The sequence below is a fragment of the Saccopteryx leptura genome, chromosome 4, assembly GCF_036850995.1.
Source record: "Saccopteryx leptura isolate mSacLep1 chromosome 4, mSacLep1_pri_phased_curated, whole genome shotgun sequence".
Taxonomy (NCBI): domain Eukaryota; kingdom Metazoa; phylum Chordata; class Mammalia; order Chiroptera; family Emballonuridae; genus Saccopteryx; species Saccopteryx leptura.
This window is the reverse complement of record NC_089506.1, coordinates 95,877,185-95,899,003: the sequence shown is the minus strand read 5'-3', so window position 1 is coordinate 95,899,003 and position 21,819 is coordinate 95,877,185.

Sequence of the window (21,819 nt, the reverse complement as noted above, 5' to 3'; positions counted from 1 at the left end):
CCTCTGTTCCCCATCTTCTTCTCTCTGCACAAACTCTGCACAAACTGGCTTCTCCTTCAGCATTCTGCCATTTTGGCTGCCTCTCCTCTCCTCCAAGTGGCCTTTCTCTGCTCTCTTCTAGCATGGGCTCCTCCTAGAACATAATCACTCTTCTCCGGAACAACGTGATCTCTCTTCCTTTTAAAACCTTTTGGCGCGAAAGCCCTCCCCCAACACATATTAATATAATCACGCCTATCCCAAGCAAGAAGGGCAACTAATATCCCCTGGGCAATGGGCTTCCATGTGGGCAGCGCCATCTTTAACAAAGTGAGCATAATATATTTTATCTGCTCAACAGCTCTCAAATGTAAATCTTTCAATCATTTCCCCCTCTTTTAGTATTTAAGACTAGGTAGTCATTTTTTTAAACTTCCATTTCACCTAAACATCAGACTCTGAAATTATACAATCTCTTTAACAATCTCCTTGACAAGATCTCTTACTCCTTCACTCGTTTCCTAGATTAAAAATAACTAAATAGAACCATCCTGTCACTTCTCAGATCAAACCACATATATGAATATTTTTTTTTGTCTGTTTGTTTGAAATGTTTATTGATTTCATAGAGAAAGGAAGGGAGAGAGAGACAGAGACAAAAACATTGATCTGTTCCTCTATGTGCCCTGACCGGGGATTGAATCGGCGACCTCTGTGCTTCACGATTATGCTCTAGTCAACTGAGCTATCTCATCAGGGTACTTATATGGATCTTTCTTGTCAGAATAGAAATGTTTCTGTCCCATTGTCCATCTGAGTTCAAACCACATCTGACTGCTTATCCTTTCTCAAAATTGCTGTTCCTTCGTCTAAGTAATTGTTAAACATTAGTTTCTCTACAATAAATTAAAGGGCTGAGAAAATATTTTAAAAAATTATTTGATTCATTCTGGTTGATGCATTTAACATTTTTATTCAGATTCTAATATGATCTATAGGGAGAGAAAAAGGATATTTCGTAGTTTTAATTGCCTAGAAATATATATTTTTAACTGACATCAATTTTTCCTTGGTGATATTTTATTCTGTCTTTGTTCTTTATTATTTCATGTATTATGACATGTTGTATCAAGGAAATAATGTTGGAGCTTTAAAGATCATAAATGGATGATGGTACTTACAAGAAACCTTATAAATTTTAATAAATTATCTTTCCAAGAAGCTGTCAATAGCAAAATCTGTAGGCAATAAATTTAGCAATGTATTCTACATCTATCTACACACATTCATATACTTTAATTTATAATTATTCATTTATAAACAAAAATATTAATGTTGTTAAATACTACTGTTTAAGGATAGTTTACTAAAGATATTTTATTTAAATTTAAAATAAAATTATAAGCAGTGTTTTTTTCTGTATGTATAAAATACTCACAAAATGTACAGGGTGTGCATAAATGTATGCATATGTACAGGAAGAAAAAAATGTGTTTTAGATAGTGTACTTGTCTGAATGCTTAAGGCTTGCTTTTCAAATTATGTGTAACATTATAAGGCAAGGGGAAATACTGTCGTTTTAGCTATGGTGTTCACACATGCTAATGAGTACATACTCTGGCATAAATGTGTTTAGAAATGTACTGTGTCAAAAAGATTGATCTCCATAATAGTTAATGAATCTGAAACGAAGAATAGAAGATACAATGTTATGGATTCAATTTTATTGCATGGAATCATATTTGCTCTTGGCAAAGCAGCTTGTTTATTGGTGCTCATTATAGCTGATACAGTAATGTAAACTACTTTCATCTAGAAATAAAGGTTATCAAAGATCAAGCATAATATAGGCATGAGGAGTTTTCACAACACTTCAACATGCTTTTATTACTGACTATAATACAGCAATACATGTAGTGTAAGTATTACCATTACAATTATATTACTGACACCTTACCTGTAGTTTTAGTGTCAAAAGAAATTATATTTAGTCAAGCTTGGATAATAGTGCAACTAAAAGCAGTATTGAAAAATCGAAACTGAATGCATGGTATATATTTGAAAACACATAGGACAGATTTGTTATTCAGATTGAATACAATTATCCATAGTAGTAATGAAAAGAAAACACAAAACAATATGACATACTAGAGACTGCTACTGCTTTAATCTCAAATTGCTGGGAATGCTGTTAGCTTTTATAAAGAATCACGGGCAGGAGATGGCAGACTGCTATACTAACTATCATGGTCTACAAATTTTGTAGGTTGAAATTTATTTATTTTTTAGACAGATAACTTCATTACACATTACATGGAAGCCATACTTCAACAAAGTTTGGAAGTTATAAGTAATCTTAAGATAAATTGTTCATTAAGCATATTTAATAAATAGTGTTCTAAAATTAAACAGACATCTTAAATTTTACTAAGAAAGGTACTGCTTTGAGGTTACTTTAAAAGACCTATTTTTCTTTCTTCCCCAATAGTATCAAAATGTATAAATAAACTATTATATGTAAGGTAAAATATGAATATCTTGCCAAAACATGAAATGATATTTGTTGAATGAATGAATATCTGCTGTTGTTTTCAATATCAAGTTAATGAAATATTCTCAGACTTTACACATGGTATGAAGATTCTTTTACTCATTATTTTCAAACACCCATGAAGAAAAAATATTTTTGACTAGCATTCTTGATATGTTTTCCAGCTGTCTACTAAAATACCTATGAAACAAAAGAAAAGATGTACTTACAAATAACAGGGATCCTTCAAAGGACATATAACTTATTTTTAAAATGTTATGTAGGCTTTAGTCAGTTAGCTCAGTCAGTTAAGAGCATCATAACAAAATGACAAGGTTGTGGGTTCAATGCCTGGTAAGAGTACATCTGGAAAGCAACCAATGAATTCATGACTGAGTGGAAAAACAAATGAATATTTCCCTTCCCCTCCCCCTTTCTCTCCCTTCCTCTCTCTCCTCTCTCTGTTTTTCTAAAAATCAATCAATAAATACAAAAAATTAAGCCCTTGCCTAAGAGGTCAGTTGGTTGGAGTGTTGTGCCAGAGCACAGTTGCTGGTTCAACTCTCTGGTCAGGGCACATACAGGAGCAGCTGGATGTTCCTGTCTCTCTTTCCTTGCTTCTCTAAAAAAATTGTTTAAATTTTACTATCTAAGGCCCTGGCTGGTTGGCTCAGTGGTAGAGCATCAGCCTGGTGTGTGGATGTACTGGGTTCAATTCCCAGTCAGGGCACACAGGAGAAGTGCCCATCTTCTTCTCCACCCTTCCCCCTCTTCTTTCTCTCTATCTCTCTCTTCCTCTCCCACAGCCAAGATTCCATCAGAGCAAAGTTGGCCCCGGCACTGAGGATGGATCCATGGCCTCTGCCTCAGGCACTAAATGGCTCTGGTTGCAATGGAGCATCGCCCCAGATGGGCAGAGCATCGCCCCTGGTGGACATGCTGGGTGGATCCTGTTTGGGTGCATGCGGGAGTCTGTCTGACTGCCTCCCTGCTTCTAACTTAGGAAAAATACAAAAAAAAAAAAAATGAAAAGAAATTTTACTAGCTAAATTAGTGACTTCAGTAGAAGAGAAATATGTAGATGTGCCAAATATGCTTAGCCATAGGTGGCATTAATGTTTAATAAATATGTAATTTATTATTTTTTATACATCCACTTTAAAAAACTCAAATAAAGATTATATATGTTATAACTAAGGTGCCAATTTACAATAATCAAAAAAATTCAAGACTGAATTATCATCTTGTCAATTAATCTGTATGTCAAAAAATAATTTTGGGAAGTTTGTATTCAACCTATATTATTGTTGGTTTAATTTCTATCACACAGTGTTAATTGGGCTACACTCCTCATTGAATAAATGAGAGTAATGATACTGGTGTATAAAACATAGACCTTTTAAGCAAAAGCCAACTAAATGAAGTTTTCATTGTTTAAGAATAATTAAAGAAATAAAAAAAAAATAAGGTGACATTGAAGAAAAATACTACAGAAAAAAAAAGATTTTACCATGCTTCCAACTTAGGGGGAGACATATTTAAAAATATGATTTTACATGCTGCAAAAACAAAATTTGATAAAAGTGCAATAAAAAAGAAGGAGGCCCTGGCCGGTTGGCTCAGCAGTAGAGCGTCGGCCTGGCGTGCGGGGGACCGGGGTTTGATTCCCGGCCAGGGCACATAGGAGAAGCGCCCATTTGCTTCTCCACCCCCTCCCCTCCTTCCTCTCTGTCTCTCTCTTCCCCTCCCGCAGCCAAGGCTCCATTGGAGCAAAGATGGCCTGGGCGCTGGGGATGGCTCCTTGGCCTCTGCCCCAGGCGCTAGAGTGGCTCTGGTCGTGGCAGAGCGACGCCCCGGAGGGGCAGAGCATCGCCCCCTGGTGGGCAGAGCGTCGCCCCTGGTAGGCGTGCTGGGTGGATCCCGGTCGGGCGCATGCGGGAGTCTGTCTGACTGTCTCTCCCCATTTCCAGCTTCAGGAAAAAAAAAAAAAAGAAGGAAACATTTATGGTTCTGTACCAAAGAGTTCCTTTAAAGAGAAAAGTGATTACTGAAATATAAAACAAACAAAAAAAAACAAATAGAAAAGAGAATGCTGAATGTTAGGTTAAAAAGAAGCTGTTTGAACTAAATAAAGACTGCAAATTAACATCACATTAGAGGAAGTAGGAAGCAGTAATGAAAAAGAGAAAATTTAATGCTGATGTAAAAAATAAATCAAGACAAATTGACAGAAAATTAATACTTCATTATACACACGCACAGAGATATTCTTAAAAACCATCAAAAATTTAATCAGGCAGATATCATGATAATATGTGCATTAAGGAATATTGTGCTGGCAGGATGTGAAAAGTGAATTTGATAGTAGCATTATTAGTGAGTACTAGTAACTAATAGTCCTGATGTAACTTTTGTGTAAAATTACAAGGCCTGATTGTGTGGGAGAGGAATCAATGATAGTGATGGTACAAAGAAAATGCAAATATTGAAGCGATAAAAAACTAGATTTGCTGAGAAATTTGAAAATGGGGATTTAGAAAGAAGGTTGTAGAACTTAAAATTTCTCTCACATTTGCTTCCTGTAAATTCTGATATTTTGCACTGAGAACTAAAAATTAGGAAGATAAATACATTTTTATGGGTGGCAAAGGGGAGAAGGCTGGAGATATTATGACTTTATTTACATAGTAATTTTGAGATGTAGAGAGATGTAAAGTAGGCATGTAACATGTACATATTGAGTAAGGAAGAAGAATCTGATTATTGGTGTCACAGTTAAAGACTGTCATTTAAGCAATAAGAATAATTCAGCAGGGATAAGGTACACAGGCAAGTACATAATTGATGGGTCTTAGCATATTGTTCTGGGAAAAGTTCCCAGGACATCCTGAAAATGTCTAGCTTTTGCCTCATGGAAGCCTGGTAAAACATAGTATCTAGAGATTTAGGACACTGTCTACCACAGCGCTTTTACCCCTGCACCGCACAGTCTAAACTAATACATAGATGTGGACATCATCAGACAGGAGCAACTGAAAAGAATAATCAAAGAAGTAATGTCCAAGGGGCCAGAAAGTAGAGATTAGTCAGTTACATTAACTAAAAAGTAATTTATGTTAGCACTACCAAGTGATTGCTAACTGTGGTAGAAACTTTGTCTGTTATGCATCTAAAATTCCTATCAAAGCATTTTGAAAAGGTGGAGAAACATGATCACTAAGAATGAGCTCTTCGTTTGAGCATCCTGGTCAGAAATGAGAGGAGACCTGAGATGTATTACCAGTATTAAGAGAAGAGGGGCTGAGTATGCATGCAAGTGGAAGAGAGTAAAGAGTAATTAGTTTGTGGTATGAAAAAGAGAAATTCATTAGTGGAACAAAACTTGGAATGAGCATCGATGTGAGATTATGCACTGGAGAAAAAATGGGTTTGGAGGTTTACATGCAGATTAATGCAGAACTGGAGAAATTCCCATGTGGGAGCTTTTATTTGCTTTATAAACATATAGGTAGTGCCATGTGCTTAGAATGAATAAGAAATGATGACTAGAGAAATCCCAGGCAGAATAGTGAAAACTTGAAGTAGCGATTACAAGAAAAGAAAAGATTGCCTATTATGAACTCATTACCTTGTCAAGCTGTGAACTTTGAAATCATGAATTTATAATGGTGTAAAATATTCTGTGCAAACCAGGAATGACACCTGCATTTATCTGTTTCATATAAAATTAAATGTTGCTGTAAAAATCTTATGTTGTATTACATTGCACAAGTTTCTTTTCCTTACACCAGATTTACTTTAAATTTTAATGCAAGAATTGATGAGGGATTGTGTCTGGTATATTTTTAAATCTTTCCTTTGACTTAGATTTGTTCATTTTATTAACATGTTTCCTAAATCTAACCAGTTAATCTAATTTAAACAAAAGTTAGAAAGAGGAGATGGAGCCTGATCAGGCGGTGGCATAATAGACAGAGCACATCGGACTGGAACTCAGAGAAACCAGGTTCAAAACTCTGAGGTCACTGTCTTGAGCGTGGGCTCACCAGCTTGAGCGTGAGGTCGCTGGCTTGAGTGTGGCATCATAGACATGACCCCATGGACGCTGGCTTAAGCCTAAAGGTCACTGGCTTGAATCTCAAGGTCCCCGGCTTGAGCTCAAGGTTGCTGGCTTGAGCAAGGGTCACTTGCTCTTCTGTAGTCTCCTGGTCAAGGCACATATGAGAAAGCAATTACTGAACAACTAAGGTGCCACAACAAAGAATTGATGCTTCTCATCTCTCCCTTCCTGTCTGTCTGTGTCCCTATTTGTAACTCTTTCTGTGTCTCTCTCTAAAATAAATAAATAAATAAATAAATAAATAAATAAATAAATAAATAAATAAAAAAGAAGAGGAAAAGCAGGAGGGAAAAAAAGTGAAAGAAACATGATAAATATTGCATGTGCCTAGTTTCATTTTTTCTTCATTGTATGTGACTTTCACTATTATTTTTATATTCAAAATATCAATAGTCCCCTGATGGCTATCAAGTGGTGGAAATGAGGATGATCTAGAGCTTTTAAGTATGTGTGTGAATTATTTAATCCTTCTCTTATATACTTCATATTGACTTTTTTGTCATTGGGTGAAAAAATTCACTCTAGCATTTCTGGGCCAAAGGCAGCCAGCCCCAGTTAAGTCATATCACTTTGAGCTTGTCCTTGGACAAAGAAGAAAATATGCAATTCTTTAGTGAGACTGATTGATATTAGCAGTCCCTTAGATAATTCAGTCCAAAAATCTAACTTTTTTCCTCATTAAAACAGCCTTCTGGGCCACATTTATTTGAGTAACTTACCTTTTTTTTGTTGTTGTTTAAGTTTCCCAGGGTGGCAGATACAGAGATATAGTTTCTAGCGTACTCTAGTTTTAATCTCAATGGCAGGAAAATGTTTGGAAAATGATTTAAATCTGGCATATGCTATTATGCTGAAGCATAAGTATTTCCTTTCCTTGAAATATTTAATAAACTACAATACCAGAATATTATTTTACCATGTTTTATATTTTTATTTTATTTTATTTTTTTACATAGGCTGTTTTCCTAATACTATACATTCTGGAGGTACCCTTTATAGTTTAAAGTGTGCAAAAAATAATTAGAAGTTTTCTAACTGGGAGATAGATTAGGAGGAATCTGGAATTGCAATGAGATACTTAAATTTTAAACAAATCTGATAGCTTATTTCAGATAGTGATGTTTGAGCACACATTACTCTGGAAAAACAATGCTTTTTTTTCTCTTTAATTTAAATTTTATTTTCTTGTACTCTTACTTCAGCCTAGCATTAATTAAAAAAGTTTAAACTAAAAAAAAAAATTTAAACTCATTTTTAAAAAATTGTACTTATTAATTTTTAAAGAGAGAGAGAAAAAGACCTCATCAACTTGTTCCACTCATTCATGCCATCATTGTTTGATTTTTGTATGTGCCCTGACTGGGAATCAAACCTGCAACTTTGGCATGTCTGGATGACGCTATAACTAACTGAACCAGAGCCAAAAAATCCTTTGTTTCTGAAAATTGTTATAAACAATAAGGCAGAGGAGACCAAAAAAAAAAATTATATATATATATTTGCTCTCAAAGAAATCTTGTATTTTTTAAAAATAAAAAAGTCTGAAATGTCTTTTTTATTTTTTCTTTAACTATGTGACACTTTTTCACTTCTCAAACTTATCGACTCTAGCTATCCACGTTGAGTGTACCTCATATCTGCAGCTACTTTGATAATAGTCTATGCTTATGTTTTCATTATTTTCCTAAGTTTAATTTGGCACCTTTGAAATGGATCAATAGAAAGCATGTACTTCTTTCTTTTTCCAGTGTCTGGAACTTCATCTGTGCTTTTTTGTTTAGAGATCAATGTCTAAATGACCTTATGTCACTTGAAATAGAGTATAGCTTTTATGAACTTAAACTATGCCAGAATAAACTGTTGACCGAGGGCGCACCACTAAGACTCTAGACCCAAGTGTGTGGGTAAAACAGAAGAAAAAGTTTATTACACTCGCGAGCGGGCTCAAGGCAAGGAGGTAGCCAAGAGCACTCTCAGTCTTTTTGCAAGGGCTTTTATACTTTGGTAGGCAAGCAAGCAACTGTTTACAGAAGCTGAGTTGGCAGTTAGTCATTAACCCTTATCCTATCTTTATCAGGAGCACATACCTATTTGGTAAGCAGTTTCGGTGGTGGTCGAGCTGCCTCCGGTGAACTAGCTCTAAGCAAATTTCTCAGTGGTTTATGGTAGGGAGCGGTCAATTCCTGCTTTCTTTAATTTTAGTCAAAAGGTCAAGCAGACTTTTTCCACTCACGGTTACAAAACTAGAATGGATCTCACTGGCTGTACCTCATAGTTATAAAAGAGACTAATTTTTGTACATATGTTTACACATTAATGTTTTTTCTTGTTTAATCGTGGCCTTTAACAAATGTTAGAAAATGACAAGAAAATCAAGTAATTTGTTAACTATATTTCAAAGAACATGACATATAATAATAAAACAAAAATAATTGAAATGGCAATTTTGGCTTTGTGTGCCTGTTTTTTTAGTCTGATGTTAATATAGTTACTTTGATATTCATGTTGCCTGCTATATCTTTTACCACCCTTTGCTTTCAACCTATCTATGCTTTTATTATTAAAATATTTCAATAGTAACTGACATATTGAAGTATTGCAGTTATTTTTAATTTTTCTTCTTTTTTTAAAGTGAGAGGAGGGGAGGTAGACAGACTCCCACATGTGCCCTGACAAGGATCCACCCTGTAAATCCTATCTGTGGCTGATGCTCTTCCCATCTGGGGCCATGTAGGGAATCACCCATTAACCTTGAACCCTCTATGACTTGGATGGAGAAATTTTAGTTACTGTAAAAGCCTTGAGTGAATGTCTTTTGGATGCAAACACCAAGAGTGAGTGGGTGACCTTCGTGCAGACACAAAGGAATGCATGAGAAAGGGCTTTAGAAAATTACCCTAAAGTTTCTAGATTGCCCCTTCTTTGTGCTTGTTAATTAACAAAAGTAAAGGAATGTACTGGCCAATTTAGCCCTTTCTCCATGTCAGCAAAACTGCCATTAATCATTCTTCCCCTTGTCACCTGATCTCTCCCTTGTAATCCTGTTACCTCTGTTCTGCTCCCGATAATAAAAGCTAAGAGAGAAGGAGATTCAGAAGGCTTCTCTTTTTGCCTTCACTGGCAGGCCTCCCCTCTCTTCCTCTTGGCATAAATTTGTGTCTTGAGTAGGCTTTTTTCCACATGACACTGGTAGTTCTCAGCAGGCTGGAGTACTACAAGTGGTGACCCCAATTTGAGCATGTGGAATCTGTGCGTGAAGTATAGTTTAGCAGCCGCATCTTATGGGCATTCTGGTCAGGAACAGTTGCTACTCACCTTGAGGACGGGACCCACACACGTAGGTCAGAGGGAGGTTTCCTTGTGGGTCAGGAGCTCACCTAGCTGCAGCACATTTATGTTAGAAATTCACAACACTTGCTCCACGCTGCTGTACAAGAGCACTACCCACAGTTCCTTAGATTGTGAATTATGGGAGCAAGCAGGTAAAGTTTTGAAAAAGCAGTTTGAATGAGGATTAAGAGTTTCTGTTTCTCTTCTTTCAACATGTCAGAAAGTAAAAAAGAAATCTCAGCATAGTCAACCTGAACTGCCATTTACAGCCACAATGAGATTTGAGGAGGCCGATAAAGAGGACAAAACACCTCTGCCTCCTCCCTTGCCTCCCAAGGAGCCTTTGGCTCCCTACTACCCTCCATGTCTTCTCTCCAGGACCTGGAAGAGTTATACTGCTTCCTTAATGGAAAATTGTCTCTGAGAAAGATAATATTAGGACACCCAGATACTATTAAAGCTACAGCTCTCCCTGTTATTATACAATCCTGATTCTGATTTTCTTTAATGTTTTAGCTATAATCCTCTGAACTATCATTTTGTTTCTTTCCTATTCTTTGCCATGAAATTAGTCCCAGACTAATGGACCCTGGAGGATCTGACTACAGTATTTCCCAAATAGCTGCTGAGTATATTTTCTCAGGGAGATTTTGTTAGTTCCATCCTCCAGCGCCCCTGTCATAAAACGCCCTGACTGAGATCGAGCGGCATCTTTCTGGTCTGGTTGTACAGTGAAATCTCGCATTCCTCTCTAGTTTGTCTGATTCTGGTTTCTGTTTAGTTTTTGTCTGATATTGTAACAGAATGTGTAAACCCTGTCCATTCCTAAGGATAATCCCCTTAGGGTGAATTCTGACTAATTGGTTGACCTACTGTATGGCCAGGGACCGCCATCATGGTCTTTCACATGCAGGTTCTCGTTGAATTCAGGCAGATGGTAAAGAAACGGTGGAGTTGGTAGATGGTGGGCCATTCTGTTTATTGGTGTCTCACTAAGACAGGCAAACCACAAGAAAAGCCAAGGGGAAAGCAGAAAACCTGCTTTTCCCAGGGAGAACAAAGAATCAGGGAGGCCCCTGCAATGGTGATCAGGGATAACCCCTGATCTGTCCCCATTTTATAGTATAGAAATAAAAACCTTTAATCCAATATACAAACAAGGAAGTCTCTGATACAAAATCACTTATCTGAGGCATAAATGGGATTCCTCATAAGAGTGCACCACCCCACATCATGCAATCAGTCAAGGGTGTGGGGAAAAGCTTAGTCTTAAAACTAAGCCTTAGGCTATAATGACTTTGCCAGTTTACAGCCCGCCTCCCATACCCAAAGTGAGCAAACATATATGTCATATTCAACAACTTACTTGACCAACACGTATGCCTATAAATCTATAAAATAACACCAACTAAAAACAGCCAACATGTGGCTCTTTTAAGACCTGAATTAAGTTCTTGTATGCAAAAATTGAAAATGCCAGCTCTAATATTGTACTAAATAAAATAGTTTCATTCCTGCTGTTGGGCAGGTAAAATATATTATGCTCACTTTGTTAAAGATGGCGCTGCCCACTAGGAGGCCGTCGCCCAGGTGATATTAATGTGTGTTGAGAATCCTTGTAGCCTGGGGCTTGGTTTTGGGATTAAGCCTTTCCCACCCTTTTTGATGTGGGGTGGTACAATCCCATCATGCCTCAGAGAAGTGACTTTGTATTAGAGACTTCCCTATTTTGTATATTGGATTAGAGGTTGTGAAGCTACACTATAAAATGGGGACGGAGCGGGAGCTTGTTGCTTTTGGTTCCTGAGATTATCATTAGAAGAGAGAGCAGAGGAGAGCAGAGAAAGGCCATGTGGAGGAGGCCAGGAGAAGCAGCCAAGATGGTGGAGTGCTGAGTGAGATGCCAGTTTGTGTAGAGTTTGTATCTGGAATAAGGAAGGAGATGGGGAACTGAGGAGAATAAGGTTGGTGAGCTAGAAACCTTTGATTCTAGGAAACTCGGATAAGTCAGTGGCTTTGTGAGCACTGAATGTGAGTGGGTTTTGGAGCCCAGTGTGTGTTTTTACTTGCCTGCCGGGTGCAAGCTAGGATTAAAGACGATGGCCCACCAGTTTGTGGCTCCGCTGTTTCTTTACCGACTGTCCGAATCCAATGCGAACCTGCATGGGCCAGGTTGCTGTGATAGTGGCCCTGGCCCTGCCTGCTGGCTTTACACCTGCATTGTTGCCTTAAAATTGAAATATGTAAGGAGCACTCATTTAAATTTAAATAGAATGAAATTCAAAACTTGTTTCTTGGTTTGAAGTCTGTGAGGTCTTGCCATGCTGTGTTCTTTGTCCTTGGAGTTGGGGGCAGTAGCAACATTGCTATTAGGATTAATCAGATTTATTAATGTGTCATGCTCATGTCTCTGTACTGTAATTGTCTTGTTTGTGTGTAAAACTGTCTGTAAAGCAGAGGGATGAATAATGGATGGTTGGTTTTTAATTTTGGCCTTTTTTTCAATTGAAACTACTTAACTATGAGCCTGAACAAAGGAAACCTTTGCTGGATAAATGAGAGCCTGAACTCATTCAGCTCCGGAGATAAGGGGCATGTAAAGCCAGGAACTGCCATTGTGGCCATTCACATGTAAGTTCGCATTGGATTCGGACAGATGGTAATGAAACAACAGAGCAAAAAACTTGTGGGCTATTTGCTTTAATTCTAGCTTGCACCCAGCAGGCAAGTAAAAACATACACTGGGCTCCAAAACCCACTCATTCAGTGCTCACAAAGCCACTAACTTATCCAAGTTTTCTAGAATCAAAGGTTTCTAACCTTACCAGTCTCATTCACCTCTGCTCCTCATCACCTCTCTGCACAAACTCTACAAACTGGCTTCTCCTTTAACACTCTGCCATCTTAGCTGCCTCTCCTGGCCTCCTCCATATAGCCTTTCTCTACTCTCTGCTCTCTCCTCTAATGCTAATCTCAAGAACCGAGAGAGAGAGAGAGAGAGAGAGAGAGAGAGAGAGAGAGCAAGCTCCTGGTCTGCCCCCATTTTATCAATATATTGTAGATTCAAAACCTTTAATCCAATATACAAATAAGGGAAGTCTCTAAAACAAAGTCACCCATCTGAGGAATGATGGGATTGCACCACCCCATGTCAAAAAGGGTGGGAAAGGCTTAGTCCTAAAACCAAGCCCCAGGCTACAAGGATCCTGCCTGCCCACAGCCCTCCCCCAACACACATTAATATCACCTGGGCGACAAGCTTCCATGTGGGCAGCATCATCTTTAACAAAGTGAGCATAATATATTCTATCTGCCCAACAGGGCACTTCCTCCCTCCAGCTGGAATCTCTAGTATTCTTGGGTGACTAAGAAACTCTGCAGGTGTCAAGAGGGCATTCCTCTTGACATATAGGTTGCCTCACAGAGACTTCCAAATTCAACTGTAATTAAAAAAATGACTTGTCCAGGGATGAGCATATAAAGGTTGGTTACTTAGTGCTCTGAGTCCTCACAGCTGTATTAGGCAGCCAGGGAGAGAAACTGAGACACATAAGAGGGTTTGAGATGACTTGGGAGGTAAAATTCCCTTGGAGCTCAACCCACAAGCAGCACACTTGAACCCACTAATAATATTACTAGGAATTTGTTCAGACTCTACAGATATACAAAGAAAACTATAACATGGGAAATAGTACCTTTAAGGCTGACAAGCCCCAAGGACACCAGCCACCCATTAATAATACTGCTTGCTGGTTAACTTGCAAGTACCTACTGAGATGGAAAAATTTCAGCTTGAAGTGGCCAAAAGTGCTGACCTTGTGATCCTGCCTAAGGGATATTTTTCTGCACACTCAATTAGAAAATACTAGCTCCAAAGTTAATATTAAATGAATGTCAAACAGACATTGATTGGAAATAGAAGCTTCTGGGAGAAGCATAGAGATTCTTTGGAAAAAATTTTTTAGAGACTGTCTCTGAATTAATGAAGGCCTTTAAAGTTATTGAATGCTAATGTCGCATTGCTCTTCTGCAGCTTCTCCACTATTTGTTATCTAAGATTTCTTGTCCAGACTCCCCTTCCCTGCTTCCTTTCTCTTCCATCTTTGCCTCCTCTACTACCACACTCTACTGACTTAGGAGAAAATAAAATAAGAATTCAGACAAGAATAATTTAGGAATTCTTGCAACTCCATTTGAAGAAAAGCTGGTTTCAGGTAAAAAGGAACCAGCAATTATGTATGTTCCTTAAAATAGAATTAATCTAAATGAAAGATTTCTTCAATTTTATCTAGTATTTAACTATTGGAACATTTCATCCTGGCTATTCTGACCTATTCCAAATAATAGATTTACTGTTTTCTAGGAGCCAAACAACAGAATTTCCTTAGCTCAAACATTTGCAGCAATGATGACCGGGTCATCCTGTTTTAACTGTGGGAAGCCTGGCCCTAGGCTTAGGATTGTAAAGCACCCAAGTAGGAGTCTTTTATTATAAAAAGCCAGGTCACCTTAAAATTATAGGAAGCTAAAATGAAATTTAAAAATATATATGTATTAAGCTCATAATTGTACCAACGACTATAAAAGGACATTTCCCTTTCCCCTTACTAACAATTTAGAAGAAATTAAAATTACCACTACAAAGGAAAATTCCAAAGGCCCTTATAATTACTGGGGGCTACTTTATCTATTCTTAACTCTACCCAACTAAGTTACATCCTACTTCAGAGTAAAGCTTATGTATAAATGGTAGGAATGTATAATCAATCAATGATTGCCCACATATCTTCCAAAAGAATAAAATGTATTTAAAAGTAAATCAAATTCTGCACCAATTGGGAAAATAATAATTTTTTGAAAATTCCATGAAAGGAAAATAATCTTGAAACTAAAGGTTTGCTGCAGGACATTCTAATACAACTTTGGGCCTTTCTCAGAACAGATATTGTCAAGATTTGCCAGTACCCTTTAAGATCTGATGCACTAGTAACTGGAATTAAGACCATTATACTAGATTACTTAAAAAAGCATTTATAATTCTATGTACAAGCCCTTGTAATTCTAGCTTTCCAGTAAAATAGATTTATACAAAATCTTAAAGCTATAAATAAGATAGTTATTCCCAGACATCTTGTGGTTCCAAATCCATATAATATATTACCAGCTATTCATATGGATTGACTACTTTTCAATAATAATAATTAAGTCATGTAATGCCTGTTTGAGCATGTATGTAAAATAAAAGGACAGAAATACCTCATTGCTTTCACCTTGGAAGGTTATATGTTTAGTTACATAGTAATGCCCCAGGGATATATGGAGAGTCTCACTTATTGTTTTAAATACTTGTTGGGCAGATAAAATATATTTTGCTCACTTTGTTAAAGATGGCGCTGCCCACATGGAAGCCGGCCACCCAGATTTTGGACAATGTGATATTAGTTGCCTTTCTTGCTTGGGATGGGTGTGATTATGTTAATATGTGTTGGGAGAGGGCTTTCACCCCAAAAGGTTTTAAAAGGAAGGGAGATCACATGTTCCTTCCTTGGAAAAGTGATTATGTTCTAGGAGAAGCCCATGCTTCTAGGAGAAGCCCATGCTTCTCCTAGAGCAGAGAGGAGAGCAGAAAAAGGCCACATGGAGGAGAGGAGGAGCAGCCAAGACAGAAGAATGCTGAAGGAGAAGCCAATTTGTTCAGAGTTTGTGCAGAGAGGAGATGGGGAATAAGGCTAGTGAGCTAGAAACCTTTGATTCTAGGAAACTCAGATAAGTCAGTAGCTTTGTGAGCACTGAATAAGTGGGTTTTGGAGCCCAGTGTGTGTTTTTACTTACCCGCTGGGTGCGTGCAAGCTAGGATTAAAGATAATGGTCCACAAGTTCTTGGCTCCATTGTTTCTTTACTAACTGTCTGAATCCAATGTGAACCTGCATGGGCCAAGCAGCTGTGATGGTGGTCGTGGCTACTGGCTGTACATTTGGCATAGTCTGTGGCAAGATTCGATACAGATCAGCAAGGAGCCACCACCACCTTTGAGCGGTAGAGTAGAGGACTGGCTGCTGTTATGGTTCCCCATGGCTGTCCTTTTGGGAGCCGTAGGCTAGCTGACTTTTACAGCCATGCATGAGGAAACCGAGAGCTCTGTGGAAGAGGCTTCCCAGGACCTGCAAACTGAGCAGTGGAAGGAGCTGGAGCAAAGATGGGAGAAAGAGATGCGGACCCTGAAGCTGAAGCAAGCACCGGATGAGGCCAACCAGGTTTGTGAGTTGCAGATTGTCCTGAACGTTGTGGAGAGCCAGCAGCTATGGGAGGCCGGGGCTGAGACTGGAGGTGGGGCTGCAAGACCTGCTGTGCAGAAGGCGACGGTGGCCTGGGGCTCGATTCTGGCAGTGGAAACTGGTATTTCCAGTTCCTCTTTGAAGGATGAGGAGAATTGGTCTGGAATTGCGATCCGTAGTCTCTAGAAGGTGAAAGCCCAGCAGCAAGGAGTACCTGCTATATCCCTGGTATGTCTGCGATTTTGGGACAAAGGGGTGAATGCCATCGTGCTCTCCGGAGTAGAGATGGGAATGCTGACTGCTATTGCCATGTGCTCCTCTTTGGGACAGTGTAAGATCTGCCAGGACAGCAGGAATGAGGGGAGTGGCTGAGGCCCCATGTTCTTGGACTGATTTCCTGGACTACGACCAAAGTGGGCACTGGTTCCTTTGTTGGATGGACTTACAGATTTTGGACAATGTGAAATACCCTGATGGGGGTGGGGGGTGGCTTTGCTGGAAGCACTTCCCTGTCCCGGGAAGCTTTTTTCATGGCTAGAAGGAAGGCCAAGGACATTTTTCACTTTTGGCAAAGTGCTCAGAGACTGGTGAAATGTACCTTTGTAATTGTTGAAATTGTATGATTTGTCATATTGTTGTAATTTGTGTAATGCACCTAATTTCCTTGCACAGGGATGCCTGTGGTATAGATTGTGGGTAGTAAAGTAGCATAGGGGTGAATTGTTGAGCAGATAAAATATATTATGTTCACTTTGTTAAATATGGCACTGCCCCATAGAAGTTCATCACCCAGGTGATATTAGTTGCTCTTCTTGCTTGGGATGGGCGTGATTATGTTAATATGTGTTGGGGGAGGGCTTTCACACCAAAAGGTTTTAAAAGGAAGAGAGATCACATGTTCCATGGAAGAGTGATTACATTCTAGGAGAAGCCCATGCTGTAGGAGAGCAGAGAAAGGCCACGTGGAGGAGAGGAGAAGCAGCCAAGACAGCAGAATGCTGAAGGAAAAGCCAGATTGTACAGAGTTTGTGCAGAGAGAAGGAGATGGGGAACAGAGGTGAATAAGGCTAGTGAGCTAGAAACTTTTGATTCTATGAAACTCGGATAAGTCAGTAGCTTTGTGAACACTGGATAAATGGGTTTTGGAGCCCAGTGTGTGTTTTTACTTGCCTACCGGGTGCAAGCTAGGATTAAAGGTAATGGCCCACCAGTTTTTGGCTCCATTGTTTCTTTACCGACTGTCCAAATCCAATGCAAACATGCATGGGCCAGGCAGCTGTGGTGGTGGCTGTGGCTACTGGCTTTACAATACTAAAAGCTGATTTGAATAGTACTAAATTTTCCAGAGATTTAACTCTAATCCAATTCATAGATAAAATACTTGATGCTCTAGGATGAGCTCTGATTCTCTACCTTTAGTCAAATACTTGAGATATCTCCCATTTAAAAATTGGCTAATAATCCTAAATCAGAGGAATCCCATCTTTCAAAAATAATGAGGTAAATACTAAATTGAAAGTGTTGCAAACTGGAGGCAATTAATATTGAAGTGATAAGTGTGATAATTTAGTCAAGTAGTGAAGAGGGTATGGCTAAGGCAGTGTCATTGAAAATGGAAAAAAAATAAGGTATATTAAAATCTTGATGACTATTAAATATAGTAAACCAGGAAAGTAGTAAAAGATGGCACCAAGTTACTCTTTTTAAATTTAATTTTATTGAGGTGACACTGGTTGACATAATTATATAGCTTTCAGGTGCCCCATTTTACAATACATCTCTGTATAACATATTGTGTATTTACTCTCTCAAGTCATCTTGGTCTATCACCATTTATCCCCCTATACCCTTCTCTACACCCCCTTCCAGCAATCACCACACTGTTGTCTGTGTTTATGAATTGTTCTTTTTATTTTTGTACTTTTTTGTTGTAGATTAGTATGCTAAGTGAAATAAACCAGTCAGAGAAGAAAAGTAACATATGATTTCACTCATATGAAACAGACTCATACATAGAGAATAAGCTGACAGCTGACGAGGGGTGTTGTTGAGTTAGGAAAGTGGAGGAATAGAGCAAAAAAGGGTCCCGAGTTATTTAAGTTGTGTATTTGAATATGTAATAGTATCAATGAAAAGGCTAGATAATGAGGAATTTAAATGGAGAGGTAAGGTGTTCCAATTTTGATATGTTGAGTTGGAGTAGCTTTGGGATAACCAGCTATTAGTTTCCATTAGTATCTAGCAAGTAATTGGGAAGAAATGACATCAGGAGAAATGCCAGGGTTATCTTTCTACTGCAAATGATTAACCATTGTGCTAAATTATTCCACTTTTTTTTCAAATTCCATTGGATTATTGTCACTATATTCACAGAGTTGCTTCCACTAAGTATATACGTCTCATTTCATAAAATTTGAAAACTAGTATTGAGAGACAATGAGCAAGGAAAAGGTTTAGATAAATTGTGGAAATAATTAAGGAATAATCATACAGGCATACAGAATAAAAAACACACATTTAGATTTAAAGGAGAGAGAGATACAGGGAAGAATCTTGAGGAAGACATCAAGACCTATAGGTTAGAAATATTATGCTGAAGAATGTAATACAAGAAATATCAGGTCTAATTATTTTGGAGTTATAATACCAGTGATAAAATTATTTCACCACAATAATAGTAACATAAATAATGCAGAGTGTTGAATTGGCCCTTGTTCATTACTTCTTTACCCCATTGTCATAGTTAATATGTTTACATTATGTTTATACACACAAAATTATTTTGATCCATCTCTACCAACATAATGATATAAAGATTAAAATCTGGTTATATGAACATAAACCAGGGTAACAATTCTAGTTATGGGCACACCATCTCATAAAACACTATTTGATATCAGCTTGATATAAAACTATATGATATTGAAGTACACATACATACACAAACACATATATACACATTCATCCACCATGATAGAATGACAGAAAACTCAGCTTAATATTTCACTAACAAAATTGAGTTTTAATATCATGGTGACAATTTTGCCAATGTAAATACATAGTTCATGTTATCTATTTGGAGTAGAACATAAAATTTTCTAAATAATAACTAACTAATAAAAACAAATTTACTATAAATTCTAAACAGATAAAGCAGATATTTTTTTTAGTAATATTACAGTACTCTCCTGATATAACTAAGATTTTTGATAATTGACAGAATTCAGATGCTTCCCTGCCATTTTTTTATGTTCTTTTGTTCTTTTCATTTTCTAAAGCCTCCTTCCTAGGAGGCTACTATGACATTTTTCAGAGTAGCCGAAAATCAGAAGTTGAGATTTACGATGTGATAGCTGTTCTGAGTTCATAATTCATTTACTGGAAAATTCAAAGAATAGCCTCTGTATTTAAACCAATTTGTTTATAGTTTTAGAAATACTTTTAAAAATATGCATTTTTTTAATAAAAATGACAAAGAGAAAATTAATCGTTTAATGAGTATAGTTCAGCATGGGGAGGCTGGTGAGCATTATTAGCAGGAAATATGTTAAAGAATTTGTCAGTACATTTTATGTTCACATGAATGATGGTATTTTATACTTTCTTCACACTCTCCTTTGGTTTAAAACTGAGTACATTTAACCACCTGTCTTTTATGAAATAAAGTGAGGTATTAATAAACACATAAAATAAGCTATTTATTATTATAGAACTATATTTTGTTGAGTTTTTACAGAAGAATAAGATTATGGATAATGAAACAAAACTATTATTTCAGCAGAGGCTTTTAATTATTAAATTTATTTGGGTTTTCAAGTATATTCTCAATAGATTTCTTTTTGTTTATTGTAACTGTCTAGGAATAAAAAACACTAAAAATACCAGGTTAATGTATATAAGCAATTTAAACAAACAATAGAAATAAACATAATTAGAACAATACTTTTAAAGGAGGCTGGCTATGGCCAACACGAATATATCAGAAAGTAAAGAGGTTATGGGTAGCAGGCATTTTAATGCTCACATTAATTTAAAGCTTCATTCTCTCTGCCTTCTAGTTTGGTTTCAACCTATTTATTTTCATAATCTTACAATTATGAGTTTCTCAATAAAAACTGCCCAGTTGCCAGTAAGTTGAGTTTCAATTTTGAAAGCATTCCTCTAGGTACTGTGGAGGTATTAAAATTTTATTCTAACATTTTAAAACTCTTAAAAAATCACCAAAATAAGTCTATGCTTTTTAAATCAGCTATATAGCTTAACCAGAGATAGCCTTAATACCATATGTAAAATCTCATTTAAATAAAGTTATGGCATTTCTAAGTTCCTGGAGTCCCTAAAAGCATGTACTTTCTACTAACAAATTGGAAAGACCAAATATATTTCACACTTCCACTGTTTTTTATTTATGTTTGTATAAAAGGCAATAAATTAAGTCATGTGAATATAATACTATTTAATAATAAATATTAAACTATGGTCTAAGATTATAGCACAGCAATTTTCAATCTCATACCACACATAAACTAATTGCTAAAATTCTTCGGTACACCAAAAATATATATATTTTTCGCAGATATGACAAAAAATAGGTATAATTTTGATTCATTCACACCAAATGGTTATTATTGTGTTGACTGTTATAATTTTTTTAAATTGACAATTTAAAGAAAAAGAGGTCAGTGCCCCTGACTAAATATCAAAGTACTGCATATTTTAAGAATTCTTGCAGCACACCAGTGAGCCTCTTATGATACACCAGTTGAAAATCACTGATCTAGCATATAGAATAACATTACGGCAAGAAGAATAAAGCACTATCAATGTCTGAAATAATTTGATTTTTAATCTTAGATTCTAAGTTATCTTAATGGTACTAGTTCATGAGTTAATTTATTGATACTATACAATTACATATGATGAGGACATATATATAGTAAATTATAAATACCATTATTAAAATGATTAATAAGATATGCTTGACATCATTTTATATTTACTTCTCTTTATCTATGTCTTTCCCATGTGGAGAGTTGAGTTCATGTCAGTTTTAGGGAAGGATTGTCATGTTAATTTTATGTGGCACACACTTGGGGCAGTTGGTACCATTGCTGGTGTTTTGTGGTTTGCCAAGATGTCTGTACAAGAGAGCAGACAGGGGCCGTTCTCTTGTCATCAGCATTCCTCTTTCTCTCTTCAATCAGTGAAACTTTATGTCTTAGAAAAGAATAATGTCTGCTTCTTTTATGGACAAATCTGTGGGCCTATAATACTTTATTTTTGAAGTCAAATATTTGGGTAAAACAGACAATCAAAGAATCACTAACATTTACTTTAAATTTAAAAAATTAGATTGCCACACTTAAGATGTGATTTATACACACCTAAAATTAATCGGTGCTATGGTCCTCTTATTTAGTTAGCTTGTCCCTTTGTAACTAACCTAGTTCACTAATGACATTTATCTTTATGTCCTTAATGTATGGGTCACCTGACAGATTTTGGCAACATGGTGCAAGTCTGATTTATATTCTTATACACAACATAAATCTATTTGCTGCTTTGAATTATACAAATAACAAAC